The sequence below is a fragment of the Pavona decussata genome, unplaced genomic scaffold (genome assembly GCF_977016875.1).
Source record: "Pavona decussata unplaced genomic scaffold, jaPavDecu1.1 SCAFFOLD_156, whole genome shotgun sequence".
Lineage (NCBI taxonomy): Eukaryota > Metazoa > Cnidaria > Anthozoa > Scleractinia > Agariciidae > Pavona > Pavona decussata.
Window position 1 is genome coordinate 1,827,501 of NW_028145568.1, and position 21,929 is coordinate 1,849,429.

General features: G+C 37.1%; 1 long non-coding RNA gene across 1 annotated transcript; it reads left to right on the top strand.

Annotated features, from left to right (window-relative positions):
- Positions 1 to 8,854: 8,854 nt before the first annotated feature.
- On the top strand, positions 8,855 to 17,056 carry LOC146465215 (uncharacterized). Its single transcript, XR_014868326.1, has 2 exons — positions 8,855 to 9,256; positions 16,434 to 17,056. It is a non-coding gene; the product is annotated as an uncharacterized LOC146465215 (long non-coding RNA).
- The last annotated feature ends 4,873 nt before the right edge of the window (positions 17,057 to 21,929 follow it).

Below are 21,929 nucleotides of genomic sequence, written 5' to 3' on the forward strand. Positions count from 1 at the left end.
ATATCTTGCTTCCATACATACAGAGAAATCTGTATTGTTATTTTTACCATGATTTTATTATTCGGAACAAACAATAAAAATCATCTTTTGTATAAAGTGGCGGTCTTGCTTCTTCGCAAAAACTTCACATTTGATTTTTGGCCAATTCTCCACTCCTGTCCTATGAAATTGAAGAAACTGCTTTGTGCAAAAATCATTTTCCGACAGATGTTGCTATGTCACCCGTAAAAATAAGGCATTTTCATTCTGATTTTATCTAAATCGTAACGCCACAAATTAGTTTGGATGGCGTTTTTCACTTGTTTTTCTTCTACTGCTAACTCCACTCTTTATCAAATTTCCGAGTGCTGGAATACACAAAACAATCAAGCATTCACACAACAGGCAAATTTATACTATAAGTGGACATCAGAAGATGTGCCAAGGAAGGCATCTTCAATTTTGTTTCTCATTACTATTTTGACTGACTGTTGGAGCTTTTCCGCTTTCATCGTTCTTTTCTGAATTTAACCATTTTAATTAAGTCTTTTTTTCATTCAGTGCAGGTGGCATGTCCAAACAAGAAGGACAATGCGACGGTTTAATTTGATGCCGGAATTATTATTATTATTTTACAATGTCAAAGTCTTTGGACAAGTATTGACACATGAATGGCTCTTGTTTAAATTATCCCTACATTTACCGAAAAAGGACAGCAAGTGCCACTTTGAGTCCATCGAGTTAAGTAAAATATTAATTTATGACTCTATTCAATTTTTACAACGTTTTTTCTGTTTCGCTGTTTACTTTAAGAAAGAAGGTAATATAGCCTTCGCTTTAGCTTGCTGTTGTTTTTCTGTTTTTGTATTTGAAGAGGACTGTTATCTAAACGATTAAAGAACACCTCTTTCGCATTGAAATTCACTTCAGTGTAAATTCTCATAAAACACGTGGGTCATTACCGCCAATTTGTCACTCTCATCGTTGACAGAAAATGTTTCCTTCCATTAAATAATGCTTCACTCTTTTGTGAAACGTTTGTTCGACCACGATACATAAATTCAATGTAAGTCACCCGTGAGCCCAAAAGAGATTTGTCGCTTCTTGTTGTGAAAATGGGAAAAAAGGTATAGCTTTCATGTTGAGCAACTTACAGCGAATGACCAAGTGTATGTTAAAGTTACATTGAGGGCAATCCATTTGGTAAGTGACAATACATATAGAGCATCTGTAAAGAGTGCCACTGCATAGCTTAAGCAGAGTAAAACGTATCAATGTTAAGGAGTTCTGATTTCCTTTTTTACTGTTACAAGATTTACTGTGGCATTGAGATCGTTTTGGGTTGCTTTTTCTCCGTAATATCGCTAGAGATCGGGACATACTTGGAGTAATACTGCGTGCGGAGGCCTCTTAAATTACTTAGACGTACGTATACGTAATAGAACTGTTTTTTTTTTTATTGACTTTTACTTTGAATGATGCAAATGCAAGTCCAAGCTCTTATTTTAAAAAGAAATAAAATTAAAGAAAAAAGCAGATACGTGTTCATTTCCTATGTACCCAGACGCGCTGAATTCAACAGTGGTCGCCAAGCATTTGTATCACCCAAATGAATAATTTGTAAACAGGAACTGATTTAACGGAGGTAAAGATACAATAACAAAGAGTCTCTGTGCTGGGTTTTCGGGGCGCGTTATGGTTTCACAAACCTAGCCAAGAAACTTGTTTTCCTCCAAAAGGGTTTGTGGCCCTTTCCGTAATTTCTACGCTCCATAGCTTTAAAACGGTCAAACCAAGAACAGCTATAATCGCTAGTGTAACACTTCTTCTTTTCTCTCGTATTTATTTATTTATTTTATTTTATTATATATTTATTTATTTATTTATTTATTTTATTATATATTTATTTATTTATTTATTTATTTATTTATTTATTTTGCAGGATAGGGTTGATGTTTGGGTAAGGCGTGCCAAACAGCGACAAGTATGGAAACTCTTGGGAACAAGTAATTATGAACACGTGACGCAAGAAAAAGGACCTCTCGGGAGGTTTGGTTGGTAGGTATAACTTACCTACCCAATGTTTAGCTACGTTTAATTTATATAGATGCATTTTTTTTTTTAAATTGAATTCAACTTGAGCGACAAAAGTCTGCTTTTTATTTCTCTCAACATGCGTGAAAGGAGAAGGAAGTGCGAGGTTCCTATACCAAAAGAACGCACGAAGAAGAGATAAGGACTGTGTTCCACTCTTGATTTAATTCAAGCTTCAATATTTAAAGACAAAAGATGTGATTTCGATCTTCGTGTGTTTACGTGAAGATGCTGTTGACAACGGAAAAGTAACGACTGCAGGTTAGGAAAAGATCTACGACATTTGGTTTCGCGTTTTCCGAAATTTCGAAGAAAGGCTTATGTACGTGACCTAGGGACGTTTAAAGGGGAAGTATGACGCAAATTTGATATCATTTCAGAACCCCCAAATGTTTGTCTTTCAACAGAAACAAAACAATAATTGTCTAGTTTTATTATAAATTACTAGCCCAGTGCTATAAACTGTCGATTAGTGCCTCTGGCCAGACACAGAGTAGGTCGGAATGGATTGAAACTTAGCGTTTTTAAGTTCTCACATTTTTGTTTCCAAAATGTGCTAGAACAGATCACGAGCTGTTCCTTTCAAGAATTGAGTTGATTTCTTTCCTCTCGTTGTTCTAGAATTATTTTGTAGCTAACTGAAGGTTTTATTTTTAACAAAAGAGGTAAAAAAAACCACGATACTTCCTCTTTAATAAAACAATAAATCGTTTCATTTAGGAGACTGTCAATTGAAAGTTGGCCGCCAAAATTTGATGTTCTTAAAACAAATATTAGCCTGATCGGTGAAGCTTTGATGGTTTGTGTGTTAGTTTTAAGAATACCGTATTTTAAAGGGAAACTATCAAAAGGATAGCCCGAGACAGAGTAAGCTACAGCTGTTGTTGCTCACCCGAATCCAAATTAATTTATCTTTCTTCCAAATAAATTTACTGAAATTGTCATCTCGAATTTGCGTGTTACCAATTTGATCTTTAAGTGGAGAGGCTGAAATAAAAACAGTCCAATATAAATTCGACGTAATACTACAATGAAAATCTGAATCTGCTAGTTAACGATCTCGTATACGAAATTATCCTGGAACACCAAGGACAAGGCGTTAAGTGATTTGCTAAAGGGAGAACAAAGCAGAATTATTTCTTAGCGAGTTTTTTTAGGACAGTTGCAATCCATTGCAATATGGAATCCATAGTCGAGGACACTTATTTATAGCTTCATTTAACACATTACTGTTAAAATTATAAGTCTTTCAAGAGTTTTATGGTAGTTTTGATTGAGCTCTTCAATCCCACAGATTGTCTTGCAAACACGTTGAGAATAAGGAAGACCATCGGCTGAAAATATCGGTACGTTCATCAATAACTTGATTTTCATATAATGTGTGAGGAACTATGTGCTCTACAGTTTAATAGGCACAAGTAGAAAGTGCTTGGCCGTATGTCTTAAAAATGAAAATCGGACTGAAGGTCTCTCCTTTGAGGCTGATTGGTGAACGTGCGAGAAACACAAACTAAAACGCAAAAAACAACGGCAAAAGAACTCAAAACAATATATGCTCAACCAGTGATAATTAATTTATTGTGTCAAATTTTAAAGTTTCTCTACACTGTTGCTATAGGAAATGAATGGAGACGAACGGAGAGAATTTGCAAGTTGACATTGGACTTCAGGACTTAACGACGTTCAGTACTCCATGTTTTCGGATGTGTTGCAAAAAGGTTTTTTCTGTCCATGTACAAATCTCTGTTGAAAACCAACATTAGAAGGGGGAGGAGAGATTTAAGTTCAGGTGACACAACATGTCCAAATTTTTTCCCCCAAAAAAATGACTATGACTGTACTTATATGTAAAATGCCAACCGGGCAAAAGCCTCTAAACTCTTGCGCATCATATTCAAGGCAGTAATCTGAATTTTTGAAGAATGAAAGGACGCAAACGAGTCAATATTAATTTGGATTTTCATATCTAACAAAAACAAGGTTATATTAAAAACTTTTATCACCAGACTGTGGCCAACTGCAGTAGTCTTCAGATTATAGGATTATGGTAAATAACATCAAAAGTCGAACGATATAAGATAGTAACGGTGATAGATTGAGTTGTCAAATTTTGTTTTCAGATTTTGTTCATTTTTATCTCGATCATCAACCGATTTAGCGTTTGCTTCCCAATCTGCGATGAAGGGAACAAGCCTTGAATGCATGGGTTTTTTATATCAAACAAAAGCAAAATTATATTAAAAAACCTCTATCACACTCTGTGGCCAACCTACATACTTTATTTTCATACATACTTTATTTATTCCAGAAGCAGACTATATATACAAATAAAACTAAGAAGAAAAGTACTTTTAGAAAAGGAAGTTTGGAGGTTAGCCCTATGCGAAAACTCCCTCAAATAAAAGAAAAACAAAAATAAGTATACATAAATCGAGATCTTTAGAGTCAAATAGATTGGTCTTCTGATTATGGGATTATGGTAAACAACATAAAAAATCGAAATATATGAGTTAGTAAAGGCGATAGATGGAGTTGTCAAATTTTCTTTTCGGATTGTACTTATTTTATCCTGATCATCAGCCGATTAAACGTTTAGTTTCCCGATCTGAGATGTACGGAACAACCATGAAATGAATGTTTTTGCGGAATAAAACATAACTAAGAAAGTGAAAAAAATACTTGGCGTTTTTCAGTTTTGTTTGTGTGTGATCTTGGTTCCTCGTCACGCTAGGAAGCAACAGTACTATTGAAAAACGAATCTTTCTCTTTCCTTTTCTGTCCCATTATCAGTTACTTGATTTTTGTGGGTGAGCAAGTTTGACTTGGTAATCATTTAGTTTAATTACGGGGGTGTATTGCGGTTGTTATCAGCCATCGAAGAAGGATAAAAAGAATATAAAGCCTGGACATGTTGGAGCCATCTGATATACCTGGAACAATTGCACAGACAGAAAGGTAAGAAAATGCATGTGTGCTTTCCTTTATTTATGTAGCCTTCTGCTGTATTCGTTTCTTATGTCGACGATGTTTCTCCATGAAATAGTTTCAGTTTTCTGAGAAACTGACTGGATAGCTGAGCCCATTCATGTAGATTACGGAATGGAGTTTTAGGGAATGGGGGACCCAACTGAGCGTTTTGCGCATGGAGAAGACCTTTATCGCCTGATATATTATCAATTAATCGTCATTTACACAATAAAACATCACTTTGGGCTTCTTGTAAGGCGGGGAAATTTATGGCTTTTATTTATGTTGGAAGCACCTTGCCAGTTGACGCACCAAAACACCAGGTAGTAGTTGGAGTCACAGAAGCATCCCAAAACAGCAGCTTGTAAACTCGGGAAACAAAATTCCCTTCTTCATTACAGGTCTCAGTAACTGGGATTTATTCAACCCCCACCATGATGTGAAAAGCACTCGCGTTCTTTTGAAGCATCTTAAAAGAGCGTAAAAAAGGGTATTACTTATAATCTTTTACTTGGATAGCCACGACCTTAGATCTCATCCGTTTTCAGTTTCAAACGGTACCTCCACAGTTAAGATTTGATTCTTGATGTAAACGGATTAAAGAACTACCCATTTGTCAAATCAGCTTAATTTTTAATCCTCTCAAGAACTTTGGTTTGATTTTACACCCTTGTGCCAATTCAGTATCTCGTTTATACTCGCTCACAATAATTTCAAAGCATTGTTTGTAAAATTTGCAGTTACATTTGATACGTGTATACCTTGAATACCTTGTAAGGATCCCATTACCCGAAGGTGGTACCGAACGAGGGATAGGCGATCGCCTTACTTTGTCTTTCTAAGTGTAAGTGGCCATTCTTCGTTTTGAACATAGAAGCCGTTTTGGTCCAAAACAACATTGCCGTTGCTTGAGATTTTGTCACATGCCGTATTAAGTTGAAATTTTCACGCGGTAAAGAGGCAAAGTAAAGAATTGAATATTCTTTTATAATGGACCTTCATATCTTAGAAAAAGTAGTGCGTTGAATTTCACTACAGCCAAGTACAAACGATGATTTCAAGCAAAGCATTTTTAATTCGCCAGAGTCAGTGCGGTCAATTCGTCTTTGTACACCCAAAAACAAAGCTATCGTTTGGTGTTTGTGCTTACAGTAATAATCTACCCTGTTGACCGCTAAAATTCCCAAAAAATAAAAATATAAATTAAAAAACAAGAAAAATTATCCAACAAAAAAAAAAGAAAACACAAGTGTTAATGGCTTTGCATAAAAACCAGGTGTTGTGGGGCAATGATATGCCGGAGGAAAATTCCCGAGACGCAAGATTGGGTGCAAAGGTAAACAGTTGTTATCGAATATTCGAGCGACAGACATTAATCGGGGCAGAAAGCGGAAATTAATCGGTGGTTTATAATTAAAAATAAAGCCGCCTTTTTGGATTATAAGCTTTGTATTAGCCTCAGTTTAAATTTTACTCGAGTTTTATCAATTGTAATACGTGTATGTTTGTCGTTTGATGTGAAGACAACGCGATGAATTAAAAATTATGAGGCGGCTGACAGGCTTTTATTCACTTTATTTATTTTAGTTCACGCATTTTTCTTTTTAATTTTTTTTTCTCTATAGAGAGGTTATAAGCTAGATATAATGTGTAATTGAGTTGGCTGTAAACTTATTCTTATAGCTTTAAAATATGATTTGCGATGTTTTTTTTTTGTCGTTGTTTAATTTTGAAATTTAAAGTTATAAAGGTCTTTTCTTTACAATAAAGTTGTTTTTGTATTGAAACAAATTATCGCCTCACAATGGAAATCATTCACTTCCGTGGCGCCCCTTTTCGCTCATTAGGGACCAGGCTTCCTGCGGCATTGGTGAATTCATCAGTTTAACGACCAAAGGTGTTTTGATAAACCGCCTATCGAGTAGACTGCGAGCAGTCGAGATTTTTCCTCGGATCGCGCGCGTAAAATTATGCAAATTATAAAAGTGAACGAGGAGGGATTGGGGAGAGGGAGGAACGTTCTTTGTCCTTCCCTCCTCACCCGCGTTTCTCGCGGATCGCTTTGGTGCTTGCTAGATCCATCGTGCGCTATAGAAATAAGACGAAGAAAGAGACTGCTGGCAGTTTACCGATCGGGTGGAATGAGTTCCTGCAAATCATGTCTGAATAAGAATGATCGGATGAATTACGCCAGAGCTTCACACAACAGCAGAGGAATTTTTTTCCAGCAAAATGGAAGAAAAATTTAGCCTTCATACGGACCGTTACTTCCTGTTGGAAGGTCTGGTCAATGGGTAAGACACCAGCGAAAAGCAACAGGACTGAACATGAACAATGGACAAGCCGTTCTGGTTGATGTTTTTCTCGTTCAACAACTCTCAAAATATCTTACTTTTGTGCATACCCGAAATTTTACTTCTCGGAAATGGGCTTTGATTGAAAGAAACGCTGACTGTTTAGACAGCAAAGCGTGTTTTAAATGGTTTGGCTTTAATTTGCTTCAGTATCTTGCAGTATATGCCATTTGCTGCTCTCAGAATATGCTTTATTCCGAAATGACCGGGAGATGGCCTCCAGTGAGAATTTTGTGACATCAAATACTCCAATGAATGGATTGCCTTTCAATCTCTTGATGAGACAGAAGAAATGATTTAACACCGACGTGGGGTGATGCCAAATTCTGTAGTTCTGTGATAATGTAATACGTTCAGCGTTTCTAGTGGAAATTAAACACTGGTGAGATTAGGATTATTCGATTTTTTTTTTCAAGTTAATCTCGATACCCAAAGGCTTGATTAACTCTAATTTGTCACCAGCTTAGTACGAAAACATTTTCGCCCGTTTCACTTTTTTCTCGTCGTTCATTCTTTTTCATTCTTTTCGCCCGGCGGCCCCGCTTGTTGTATCCGGGTTTAGATCATCGTTACAAATTCACCTAAGATCACTTTGAAAGTTTGTCTTGTTTTTACTTCTTAAGTCTTTGCAGAAGAATATCTTAACCGAGTTTCGCGGTTATCTTAAACTTTTGGCCAATTCAGGCGAAAACCATGAGTACGCGCTATTTCGCTCTGTACCTCCTAAGATATCTACGCAAAACCAGATTACTAAGCGAATTTTAAGTTGAATGATTTGAATTTTTGTATTTGGAAAAAATAAACCGACAAAATATTAGAAACGCCCGTAATGTTGATAGTGCTACTGTAGAAATAATACAAACCATTAATTAAATGAATTTTAAAACGCCGGATTTCAATTTTTCCTATGATCTCAAGAACCCACCGCTTTTCTCTATTAAACCTTTCCTTTTCCTTGAATTATTTTTATTTCCTGTGCTTAAATGCGTTTCGGGTCGCGAATTACCTTTTTCCCGACGGATGAAACAAATGTACTTCAATTTTTCCTATGATCTCAAGAACCCACCGCTTTTCTCTATTAAACCTTTCCTTTTCCTTGAATTATTTTTATTTCCTGTGCTTAAATGTGTTTCGGGTCGCGAATTACCTTTTTCCCGACGGATCAAACAAATGTACTTCCACTTTAAAAGCTTTACACTTCAAGATAAAAGTGGCGTTCATTTTACCTGAGAGATGCATTAAGCCCGAGAAACAGCTAATGGCAGAAAGAGGGCTCTAAAACGAAAATTCGTGAGAAGACCTAAAAAGCGTGTAATGTTAAATGGACATCACGCTCTTTTGTTTGCTAACTTGAAAGTGCTAAAAGCGTAAAGCACTAGCATTGTATACACAGGAATAAAAGGTCCATTTGATTTTCGAAAAACACTCCATTAAACTGCTTTCGCGTGTTAAGCTGATATTCAATGATATTCGTCGACAAATTTGACTGAACCTCGTGCGTTGGATGGAGTGTTGCCGTAACTCGAGCAGCGTTTTCCGTTTTAAAACCTGAACTACGAAACCACCTTAATGACAGGTAATTTATCTAAACGTTTCAGTTTCTTTTTCAAGGTTCTGGCTAATTGTGGTTTAATTGTCGAGCTTTAATCCATTGATATACAATCCGACCAGAGTGAAAGCAGCTTTAAGTAGTTGAGTGGTGTTTACTTATTTGTAATTGGCCGAATTTCTACGTTGAAAGCATCCAGCTCTTTGCGTAAACAGGCAGTATTGCACCTCGACGGCTACCAAAAAGAGGTTTTTTTCTTCAGAACAAGAACTGGTTCTTTCATTTTACGCTTCCGGCGGCAGCATATGTTAAGGTGAAGTTTTAAAACGAGTTACAGTCACTTCTAAGAAAACTATTTCTTCATAATCAATGTGTTTCGACCGTAATATAAATTTATGGAATTTTGATATCTTTTTTGCTTAAAACTGTGTAAAACAGATGTATTGCATTCAAGGTGACTTATTTTAATTTTCTATATAAACTCGAACAACACTTTGTTGTGCGTTTTTTTGGGAGACGGGGAATTCGTAAATCAGTAGTGATGTATTTTGTATGCATGACCACTACATATTGTACACATCAATCTTCTTGTCATTGTTGTAACTCCAGATGATGAATATCAAATCACCTTTCAGGCTGCAATCGAAAAAATTTTCCATTTGTGAATTTGTTTTACATGGGTGACTTGATAGTTTGTTTGTGTCGTTAATTGATAGGAAGCTTTAGTTTTCTGTCAAATGGAACTATCAACATATATAGAAGGTAAGTAAAATTTGCAGCAAAAGCTACCGGCAAATTTCAATTTTTTATTTTATTTAGATTGATAATTTACAACACCGCAAAAGTGGATTACCTTGCAAAAAAATGACTGGTAATTTTAAGCATTTTTAATCATATGGCGGGTTGTAATTCAAGGCTGCTGCTTGAATCTATATACAAAAAAAATCGGGATAGCTGAAAACATATTGTTGGTTATTTTTATGTGAAAAATTGTCGGAAATGAGCGGGCAAGCTTAATACAACGATCGGCTAAAAAACTTCATGGCCGTAGCAAATAGGTTTCGTACCTATCTAGCCGGAAAAATACCGTAGAAAGCATCTGAAAGCGACTCATTTCACCTGACAGGTTTCAATTAATTAACTTCCTCAGTTCGTTTTTGGTAATTTTGCTATAGAGTGAGACGAATGAATTTTTTCTAAAAATTTTTTTTTTGGTGCAACAAAAAGTCACTTGAAATTTATGTCCAGCCAATAAGGAAGAAGTTCCATCTGTTAAATGCAGATCTGTCAGTTGAAACCAAGTCAATATAGTAGGCTGTTAAGCTTAGTGATCTGTGTGGTTGAATTGAGATCCTTCAGGTAACCAATGAGACTGCCCCTGTTATCATGGAGTAGTTCAGTCAAATATTACCTAATTAATGCGTGTGATTTGTGTCATGTACAATACAAGTCGCAGGCAAGTATGAAATCTACACTTTACTCAATTTTCAGTCCACCCAGTCCTCTCAAGGGTCTCAAAAAAGTGTAGTGGTTATTGGGCTAATTTACTGCAACTTCAACCTCGTCCCCAGTTTCTTCGCTATATTTTGGAGCTTACGAATCGACGACTTTCGTACGACGGCGCCTTTGGGTCACGTCATAGTCCCGCGTCGCTGATTTTACGATTCGCAGTAAAAACGACGACGTTGGTGCGGGCGACAAGTTTTCCCGCCGTTTCTGTTTTTTTTTTTTTTTTTTTAACAAGCTGGGTTGTTCAAACGAAAATGCCTAACTTCAGGGAAACGAGACCTTGTATTGCATACGCTTATGGAGAAAGCTTTATGAACGAACAAGAATTTGTACTTTTCTACGATACTTACAAGTCTACAAATCGAGAGTTTCCGTATTGGAACTAAGAAAGGTTCGACTTAGACGAGAAACCAAACAACGAATGCAAGGCCGAGTTTCGGCCGGCAACAACAGGAAACGAGTGAAAACTTTCATTGAATTAGAAATTATTTTGAAAGCTAGCAGAGTAACACCGCTTCTTTTGTTCAGCAAAGTAATTTCCTAGCTCTCTAAGTGAGCTATCTCGGTTTTGTCTCTAACTATTGACCCGACTGTTCAAAAAAGACACAGCTTTTCAGTTCTTTCAAATTTCGGGTGTAGAAGGTCATTACTTGAATGAAAACAGACGAAAAATCAAAAACATATGTGAAGAACATGTCCCTAATGTGATGTTGAATTATCTGGCAAAAACACCTGAAGTAAAGAGAGAAAACTTTGAAAACTAACCTCACGTCCTGCTGTTTCCAAGACGCCGACAAATTGCACTCACCAACGTCGTCAACTTAGGCTCCACGCCGGTAAGTGCGTACATTGGCAAGTGCAGTTGGCATGTCAAGCAATCCAACGGCGCCGTCGTGCGAAAGCTCCCTATTCAAAATTTCGGACGGCAGCGAAGACCCTGAGACACGCAAAAGACACCACGAATAATCGAGATTTTGTCACGTGATACACACTTGATTTGCGTCTTCGTTACACTTTTCGGGCATCAAATGTTTCTACTCACTGCATGGATACCATTTTTAATAATAACTATAAATAACAATCCTTATTCCTCCTAAGATAAAAAGACTTATCGTTATCGTTACATTTATTATTAGAAGTAAACATACAGTATATAGATAATAGAAAGATTAAAAATTATATCTAAAAATAAGCCTATTTACAAAAGTCTTAATCCTCGGGCGATGTGCGGTTTTGTTTCTAGGTTGATACTTATTTTTTTTCTTCTTCTGGATAATGTGACTAAGCGGGCAATCGTGATCCACTGAACGAACCTTGAAAAGTTTATTATCTGCCTTTACTAAAAGTTCTCGAATATCCATTCTTTTAAATACATATTTCCTTTTGAAGCATCTATCCGGGAAGTTTTGTATGACCGTAAGATGTGAGTCTACGGCGAAATTCGGAAAAACTAAGGCGCTAAATAGGCGGTCTACTTCAACTTGACTAAAACCTTCCTTCTGTAACGATCTTAATACAAATAGACACTTGTTTGCCTTAATCAGCTTAGCACGTACATGTTCGCTATATTTACAATTCTCCTGAAACGTAACACCTAAAATGGGGAGCTCCGTGTATTAAGGAATGTTATTGACTTGAAAAAATATCCTGAATAAAGCCTTTCTTACGAAAAATGATTGTGAATGATTCCGGATGAAAATCAAGTGGTTCGTGTCGTTCCATTTGGGGGGTTACTAAAATTGTGGGCTACCGACTGAAATGATGCAGCCTTAGTCCTTTGGGTACTTTGTCTAAATGGTAAACACCCATAACCTGGGCCAAAAAATTATAATATTAAAAAAACGTATCCACTGTACCATATATCAGTAACCTTGAAACAAAACTATAGTCTTCGCACCACCAAACATAGTTCTTTCGCTCAGAAATCCTTCTAAAATTTTTCGAAACGGATTTGGCGGCCAAAGGGTTAAAAAAAGGAAAAATTATGTGTTATGTTTGTAGTTAATAGATTACATGATCATTGATTTCTTACAGAATGACGCTTTAGGGAGTCTTGAGAACAGTGGTTGATTCAAAAGAATCACGTTACGCTGCGGGTTAGGTTAAAAAATAGATGCAGTGGAACCTCCATCGAGGGGACATCCTCGGAACAAAGAGAAGTGTCCCTTAATGGAGGTGTCCCCTGTAAAGTGGTTGGGTCGATTATGTTAATAATTAACCACCTAAACAAAAAGCCTGGATTGAAATTATTAACAATATTTGTACTCCATAACTTTAATTACTATTCATTTATTAGAATACACTAAAACGTCAACCTTTTAAAGCTGTCATAATCTTATCAATCCTCCTTGGTGGTCGGTCACATACGTGGAAATCAATTCCTATTTGAACCATTTGGAATGTTCAAAAACTTTCCTCGTCCCCTTGATAGAGGTGCCCCTTTAATAGAGGCCACTGATACAGAGATTATATGAAAGTTTCTCCCGGACAAAGGTTAGTGTCCCTAAGTGGAGGCGATCCATTAATGGGGGTGTTCCAAACTAGAGATTGACGTAACCTTAAAAAACGACGTGGACGTGTACCTGTCATACGTTCTGCTTGGATGAAGAACACCCAAAATAGCTGAATTTTTGTTTCATGCTATATTGAGTGTTCTAATTCCCGACAGAGCCATTTTTTAAGTCACAACACGTCTACACCCCATTTAAAGCATGTGCCGCGAGGAAGAGGACGTGCTCCTCTGAGTTCCGGCGTTCAGGTTGTGTTAAGTTCATTTTTCTATCAGTATAAAACTCAATATGCCGAGGGAAACTTACAAAAGAGACAGAGTAATTCAATGAAGTCAAATTTCTACCAAGCACAAAGGAACCCGTAGCCGGTTCTGGAAGAACGTAATGAAGAAGTTCAATCCGGAAGATGTGAGACTGTTCTTGTGTTTGTGTTTGTATATTAACGTCTTGCTCACACTTAATCCAGTATCTATTGGTTTTTGTACTGTATATATTTGAAAACATTTTTTGTTTCAATTTTCTTTTTCTGTGAATGTTTAAAATAATCTCGCTAAACGCCAGAGGCCTGGGCAACTTCAAGAAGCGTAGGTTAATTTACATTGTGGTAAAGAAAAACGAAATCTGACATCTTTTTTTACGAAACTTGTAGTACTAAAGTTGTAGAAAGGCAATGAGAACGCGGCTAGTTAAGGTCAGCCACTCTGGATTTCTTAAGGCAGAAGGGAAGATGATCTCGGGAATGCTGAAAAGTTGGGATTCTACCCCAAGAACACGCTCTCAGATGCAGTTGCTTAAGTAGATAACTTGCACAAATGTCCTGTTAAAGTAACTAGGAAATAAAAGTGGACTCCGGATGTCTGCTCTTTTTGTAACTTTTCAAGACAAGATCGGGAGAATTTGCTATTCCTTTGCCCTTCATCACAAGTTTTTAAAATGATTTCAGGCTTTTTTTTGCTATGACTCGAAAGAACATATAACTTTATCTCTAATTTTGGGCGTTTGTGGAAACAGTCATGAAATTTAAAACTCCTGTATTTTGGTAGGAAAATCAGTAATTGATCAGTGCCGGAGAAATAATACAGAACCTACTATTCATTCACTTAAGGTGTTATTAACTAAGAAGTATCAAATTGAACTATATATTGCAGGGAAGAATAATAATTTAAATAATTTTCACAAGAAGTGGACGTTCAAGCCTTGGGTGTAAAGTTTACTAAAGTATATTGTCCCGGGCTTTAAACAAAGAGAAATTTATTAATGTATGTGTGTATTTGTTGTGTGTATATGTATGTTTGTGTGTTTGTGTCGTGTTAGTCTTTTCTCGTTTACTCGGTATTCACATGGATTTTTCTTTGTTTTATGTTACTTATTAATAAAGATGGAAGGGAAACAACATTTTTACACCCAGACTTACAACAAAAAATCAGTGGAATAAGGAAACGGTTCATTAAATAACGCTTTACCCTTTATATCCTTGGTGCGGTTATCAATTAACCTTTGTTTACCTTGGAACCAAGTAAAATACTTTTTCTTTGACGATAAAGCACACGACTTACCTTGCGTATTCGAAAGCCGTGAACCACTTGGTGGAGAAAATAGAAACGAAATACAAGAATACGTGAGTAGGACTGTCGCTGCCCATTTGTTTACATTCCAACGGTTTGGGCTTTCAATCTATAGGTACCTACCTAAGTACCTAAGAAATAATTACAATTGAATGTCTCGTACACGACCATCCCTGCGATCAGCAAACACGCTTCCGTAAGGCAATGATACGCGGTTCAACATTTGTTGAGCAACAAATGTTGCAACTGCTGTTCAACAAACGTTGAACAGTGTATCATGTAATGTTTGACGTTGAAATATGCCGTTCAACATGTTCAAAGTTGTTCAACGTTGTTGAACGAAAATAGAGCTTGGCTCTATTCCGTTCAACAAGTCAAGAAGTCGTTTAGTTTTAATGTTCAACATTTGCTGTAGACTTTCTCAAAGTCGCTCGCTTGCTTCTCTTTGAATGGACCTGGTGCGAGCAACTTTTATCACTTGCAGCGCGCCAAATTTACAGGAGGAATTTTCCTCCTGTAGCATTATCCAATCAGAACCAGCGATTTGAAAGTACACGTCAATCAAGCCAGATCATAACCAGATCACGCGCAAAGCTGTTCGAACATACAACACTAGCTCTTCAATAGCGATTTTTATTTCGGTCTACGACCAAGAACTTTTAAATTCCTCGCACTGATTACACGTTCATTTAACGACGCAATTCGTGTATGGGTTGCAAAAAGCTAAGTACAGAGATGTCCGCGAACATCAGCGCAAAGTAATCGAAAGTCACTGTTGTGGAAAGGACGTGTTTTTATCGGCGCCTACAGGATGATCGGGAAAAAAAAGCTTGACTTTTGAGGTGGCCCCATTCGTTTTCGATTTTTCACGTCACGGCGAAAGAAAAGAGGTTATGTCCGTTTGCTTGGTTCCGGTTAAACGGACATCATCATCAAGAGGCAATCGATCGGTATTTTGTGGCTTATACTGACATAGTTATATGCTGCATTTTTAAAGTGAGTGTTTTGATGATAACGAGATAAGCCTCAACCTTGTTCGGTATATAGCAAGCATTTTTCGGCCGTTAACTTGTTCGGTTGTTATATACCGATACGGATTCGGCCGTTATCCCAAACGAGTTAACGGCCGAATTTAGTTCGGTATATAATAGGAAACCCATTAGAGCCGATACATTTTATGTTGTTTTCCAGGTTTTCCCGTCAAGACAGCACTCTACATGTCATGCTGTGTAGTGCTTTCATTTTAAAATTTATTATTGCAGTAGCAGCGCTAGCAGTAGCCGGTATTATTATTATTATTATTATTATTATTATTATTATTATTATTATTATTATTATTATTATTATTATTATTATTATTATTCGCCCATTCGAAGTAAAGCATTTTAAAAATCTTCGCGAAGCGAATCGACACAATTTCTGCAGTCATCAAAATGTAAACAAAATCTTCGCATGAACAGTGTGTAGTACGATACAGTCGTTGCGTTGCGTTGTCAACGTTTGAAAAATGTCTTGCAAATGCGTTGGCCCAATTTTAAATGATTTTCAACGTATTTCGGTTTCGTTCGGAAACATTCCCAACGTTTTGAAACGCATTGAGAAAGTTTTCCAATGCAATTGTCAGCGTTTCCAAAGATGCGTTGAAATGACTGAAATGACAAGAATGCATTGAGTTGACAGTTTGACAACTTTGCACCCTGAAAAGTTCGCGCCAAAATGACGTCACTTGATTCGATTTCCAGCAAGGGAAACAAGTTGAGCTCTCGCTCGCTAGCGCTCAGCGCTCGCTCGCTCGAGCTCTGACGATCGCGCTTCGTGCTCTCTAAGCTCGACTTGTAAGCAAGTCTACATTTGCTGATCAACAAAAGTTGAACGATGTTGAACCGTGTCATTCGCTTAATTGTAGATGACCTCTGACGTAAAGCAGAGAAGTCAACACAGACCACGCCCTTACCCACTCACGGTTTGTATTGGTGTGGAAACGGATACATAGAGGACCACGAATGAAGCGTGAGCAGCCAAGATGGAGGATGTGGGATGTATCAAATAATACTGCGCCCATATTGAACATTGCAATCTTCAGAAAGTGAAAAATTCATTCCTTTGAATTGGACCATTAGTCTGCAACTCATTACGCCTAGAATTCCAGAATTTGTCCAAATTTACTTTTTAAAAGAAACTTAAATCAAGACTTATGGAAATTCTCATAAGAAATGATGACTATCTTGAAATCACTTAAATTATCAATGTAATGTATTAGTTCTAAGTTTGTATCTTTTCTTTCTCCTTAGATTTACTAGTATTTACAATGTCAGTTATATTTCACATTTTATATTTCTTCCATAATCTTTAACATAAGAGTTACCTTTAGTTACTCATTACAGCTAGTGTTGTAATTAAGTTATAATTTTATTTAGTATGATATTTGTATTTTCCTTTTTTCTTTTTTTCCCGTCTCGATTAGTTAGCTACATGCGGGTGGAAGAATTTTTGTATCAATTTATATGCTTGTGATATAATAAATTTGTTGTTGTTGTTGTTGTCGTTGTCGTTGTTAATTAAAATGACAATGGCGTGGCGGCCATGTTGGTGTACCATAACAAAAGAAGCTTACGAGAAACCACTTGTTGACGGTGCACCAACATGGAGGCAGTGAAGCCACGTTGGTAGGGTCTATAGTTATTTATCCCCTGTTATGAATAATACAACCAATCACAAATCCGTTAAAAACATGAACAAGGACCTTTATTTTGCTCGAAGTCAATCTCGTTTCCAGAGTCCTCAGGCTCTTTGGCCAGCGGTTGTTCGTCAGGAGAAACTCTGGGGAACTGGATTATTACTGCAGGACGTCTGCGGTAAAGCAATGCAAGCCGTTACCTAGCAGGCAATCAATTTTTTTTTTCGAATGCCCTAGGGTCTCTCCTGGCGACCAACCGCTGGTCAAAGGGCCTCAGCTCTCAGAATCTCGTACCCAGAGTCTTCAGGCTTTTTGGCCAGCGGGGCAACGCCGGGAAGACTCTGGGGACATCAAATTTTATTACCGCAGGATTTCTGCATTAAAACAATGGAAACTGTTACGGAACAGCCAATCAAAAAAATTGAATCTTTTCGAAAAAGCCTGAAGACTCTGGGTACGAGATTGTAGCTCTCTGGTTACGAGATCGGCTCCAAGTTTGCACCTTTATTTCTCATCGGATATTATGTGTTAGAAGAAACCAACAGCTTTCCGAAAGCCAAGCTCGAGGAAAACTATGAGTTTTTGAGAACAAATAACGTCTGATTGGCAATTATTAAAAACCGGATCATTGGTATTATGCAATTCCAGGGATTTGATTGGATTAGCAGCCATGGTATATGAGCCATTATTCCATGTCCGAAAAATAACGAGCCAATATTTCCCGATTTTTATTTCTTTTTACTAAAATAAGTATTCCCACTCACGCTTGTTGAATATGAGATGACTATAACCAACTCGGTCTGGTTGGCTCTCTATAATCTCGTATCCCACGCGCGCTCGTGGAATAATTGTTAAATATTCGCGTATATTTTAGAGCCAAATCATGGTGCTTTTTTTTTTTTCGCTAACAGTGGCTTAGGATGTTGACGTTTTAGTGTTTGTGGGTATTGATATTATTCTTATGGCTATTTTAGATATTTGTTACTTTTTATTTACCGATTTGTACTAATAAATTGTAATAATAACAATGATAATGATAAATAGATGTTCGTGTGTTCCAAAAGAAAAACGCCCTTCCAACTTGAAGGTCTGGATACCAGCAGGCAAGTATATAGTTAAAGAAATGACAACAGTTTTGATTTTTAAAGAAATGTTTCGACAATGATAACCACTTAGCCACTCACGTATTCAAACATTAGCGAGATTCTAAACAATGCCACATTTTATGTTCGTCTAACAGTTTTAATATTTCGGATTATGCTTCCACCAATTTTCGGCTCAAGATAAAAGAAGCTATTCACATCCAATGGGAACAACCTACTTTAAACCAGCAATTGTACCATCGGTAGATTTAAAACTCTCTTTTATAGTCACACATTGTCACGTATCCTTAAGTTATTCTGTTATAGTTTTTTCTCATTAGCATTTCTATGTACTTTTAATTCAACCCGTACTTTTCGATTTAAAACAATCACATAAACAGAAAATATGTACGTGGGGGTGTGGTGGTTTGTGTTGGTACTTCCTTGTAAATAAAAAGGAAAGAAGAAGAGCAAAACAAAACGCGCGCTGTAAATCAAACAGCAGTTTCCACTGAACGTCGGAGTTAGTTACATTGTCTTTGTTGACAAACTCAGAGGTGATGGTACATGCACCCCCTCTCTGTTATCACTCGATCTTTTACGTATTAGTATAGGAAGTCGTATGAACCAGCTCGTGCATTTCGTGAGTTACGGGCACGAGTGATGTTTTGAAAGTTCTCAAAACATCACGAGTGACAATAAATCACGAAATGCACCAGCAGGTGCATACGATTTTTTGTTTGTTGTGTTCTCAATAAAATTATTCCATCGCGCTACTTTGCACGCCTTGCGTACCACATAAAACGCTTCAATGGTTTCCAAAATCCTCAGATGTTTTATTTGAACCAATCAACAATATAATGTTGTGACAGGCAAATCAAGCGTGAAGTTTTTGAAAGTTTCTCAGAAAATATAACAAGCTGAACTCAAAAGCTAAATCTCAGTTTAAAAAAAGCGGCAAGAGTACTAGCGCTTCCTCATTGTTCCCATAGCAACTTTCCATATTGCTCTCTATGACCTATTTATGCATTGTTCATTGACCAATCAGAAACGCGATATTTTGTTAAGTATATAATAAATTAACTTATAAATGCAAAAAGTGAGTCTTGTGTTCAACTTTATGCACCTCTTTTGCAATGAGGAGATATTTCTGATATTACTTATCAAACGTTGATTATCTCATGGTGCTCACTATTTCGAGTATTTCATTGCTATCCTGTCATTAATTGTCGTTTGCTATTTATCCTCTTCTAATTTTAGAGGACAGTTGCACGAGAACGGACATCGTAGATTGATGTTTTCACCACATCTTTTGCAATGGAGACTTTACTCCAATTATTATCAACAGCATTTTATAATGTAGCACACACTACTCAGTATCATGAACGCTAGAATTTGTGGAATCTAAACAGTATTATATTATATTGTTCAGTTACTTGAAGTAGCATTTTATTTTCTCCCTTTTTTCCCCTTTTCTTTTGCACCTGAAATGTATTGTCTCGTAATTACTATGTTCCATTTTTGGGATTTTAGATTAATTTTAAAATTCCCTTTTTCTCTTACTTCTGTAAGATTGTTATTTTGTTTGTTAATAAAAAATATTTTAAAAAAAGAGTTTGTGGAATTATTTTGTTTGAAAACCTTTGACACCTTTCCTCCAACAGAACGCCAAGGATGTAATGTTTTATTTAATTTGATTTATTGTTGGCTTTGACAATAGGCGATGAACGAGAGTGTGAGAACAAGAAAAGAGAGTGATAAAAATCCAATGAAAAAAAAAAAAGCGATCGCAACGATCACTGCGACCCTTGCGATCGTTGAGACCTCATGGCTCCAAATGATCACAGCGATCGCAAGGAAAAGTCGAGTAGGAATGGATCCAAAAAACAAGCCAAGTGCGAATATTTTAATTAATGGCGCGAACTTTCCAAACATGGCGGTTACAAATCAAAGACGTTCTCTTGTTGCGTGCTATTTTATTATTGGCCATTTTCACATTACGGACAAGTCGTGTCTGTGTGAAAACGGGACGAACAAAATTTTGATCGTAAAAGTCGTCTAAATTTGTCCGTCTGTTAGGACGATTTTTCGAGGTCCATTTGTTCGTCTAGACGGACAAGTCGTCGAAAGTCCGATAAATTGCATCTCGTCAGGGGAATGGAACTCACAAAAGGGACTGTATGGGAAAATCAAAATGGCGGGTGAAAAGACTGCGTTTGCTCTTTTTCTTGACAGCAAAGCGAAAAAACAATCATTATATCCATGCTCCCACCGCAACTGGTTTCATATTTCAGCAGGGCTTTTTGTCTTCTCGTTACATTTGACAACCCAAACATCGGCCCTGGCAGCTAAAACTGGTATTACTGAATCTCTTCGGTCGGTCGGTAGGTATTTTGCTTTCAAAGGTCTCTGGAGTAAAACGAAATCTTCACTAAGTTGACGTTTCTTCCGTTTAATAAAAGCCTACTCCATACTCATACTGTATTTATTTATACACGGTAAAATCTTCAGTATTACACTATAATAAGAAGGTATTAAAAGTTCAAAAGTTTAACTAAAAATACTGTTTTACAAGATTGCCGAGTGGGACCCTGACTGACAATTGTCGTAAAGTCGATCAATTTCCCTTTTAAAGCGACCAAGAGAGTATATTTTCCGTAAATTGACGGGTAGACTGTTCCATAATAGCGCCCCGCTGTAGCCAAAGCTACGCTTACGATAGTTCGTGCCTGGCTTTGGCAAGTCTAGTTTGATCTCGGAATCCCTTAGATTATACGAAGTACAGGTACATCGGGAAAAGCCCTTTAATTGTTTTAAACATTAACATCGCCTTCAACTTCTTTCGGCGCGTGGAGAGATTGTCCCAGTGGAAACTCTTTAGGAGAAAACTGGTAATTGTGTCGTAACTGGAGCTGGTAATGACCCTAGTAGCCTCTTTTTTGGAGTTTTTGGAGTTTATCACTCAAGGTAACGTTTAGATCATCCCAAACGGAGCTACAATAGTGAAAGTGGGGTAAAATTAATGCTTGATAGCTTTGGAGAGCGGAGCTTTCTGAAATGAATGGTCTTATGCGGTTAAGGGCGCCTACAGCCTAAGATATTGTCTTACTTTTTTCATCTATATGCCTTGTCCCTGAAAGGTGTTCGTCAATTAATAAGCCCAGCGATTTGGCCTCGCTAACTCTTATAAATTATCGTACTACAACAAAAATGGCGCCAAGAAGAAGCAGCAACAATATCTAGGCGCGGTGAAGGGAGCCTAGCATCCAATCCCCTCTCGGTCGAATGCGCGCGCAACAGTTTTATATTTCTACGGAAGGCGCCTGTTTTCTACGGAAGAACAAGGGCTTGAGAACGGTCAGAGCTTCTAAGGAGAATTTTTTATTTTTGTGCGGAAAACTGCAAATTGTACGGGACCCCACTATAATTTCAAAGAAAGTTGTCAAAAAGTTTTACCGAACGGCCATACTTCCATTAAGAAGCAGTGAGCTTTCTGGGGCACCATAGCGTAGGCCTTGACCTGTCTTAAACGGTCACCTTTTAAGAGGAAATCACTTAAAACAGAGTAACGAATAGCCTGCCAGGTAACTGAATTTCTAACAACCTGTAATACTGACTGTGTGATATCGGTCTTAATGTTTTA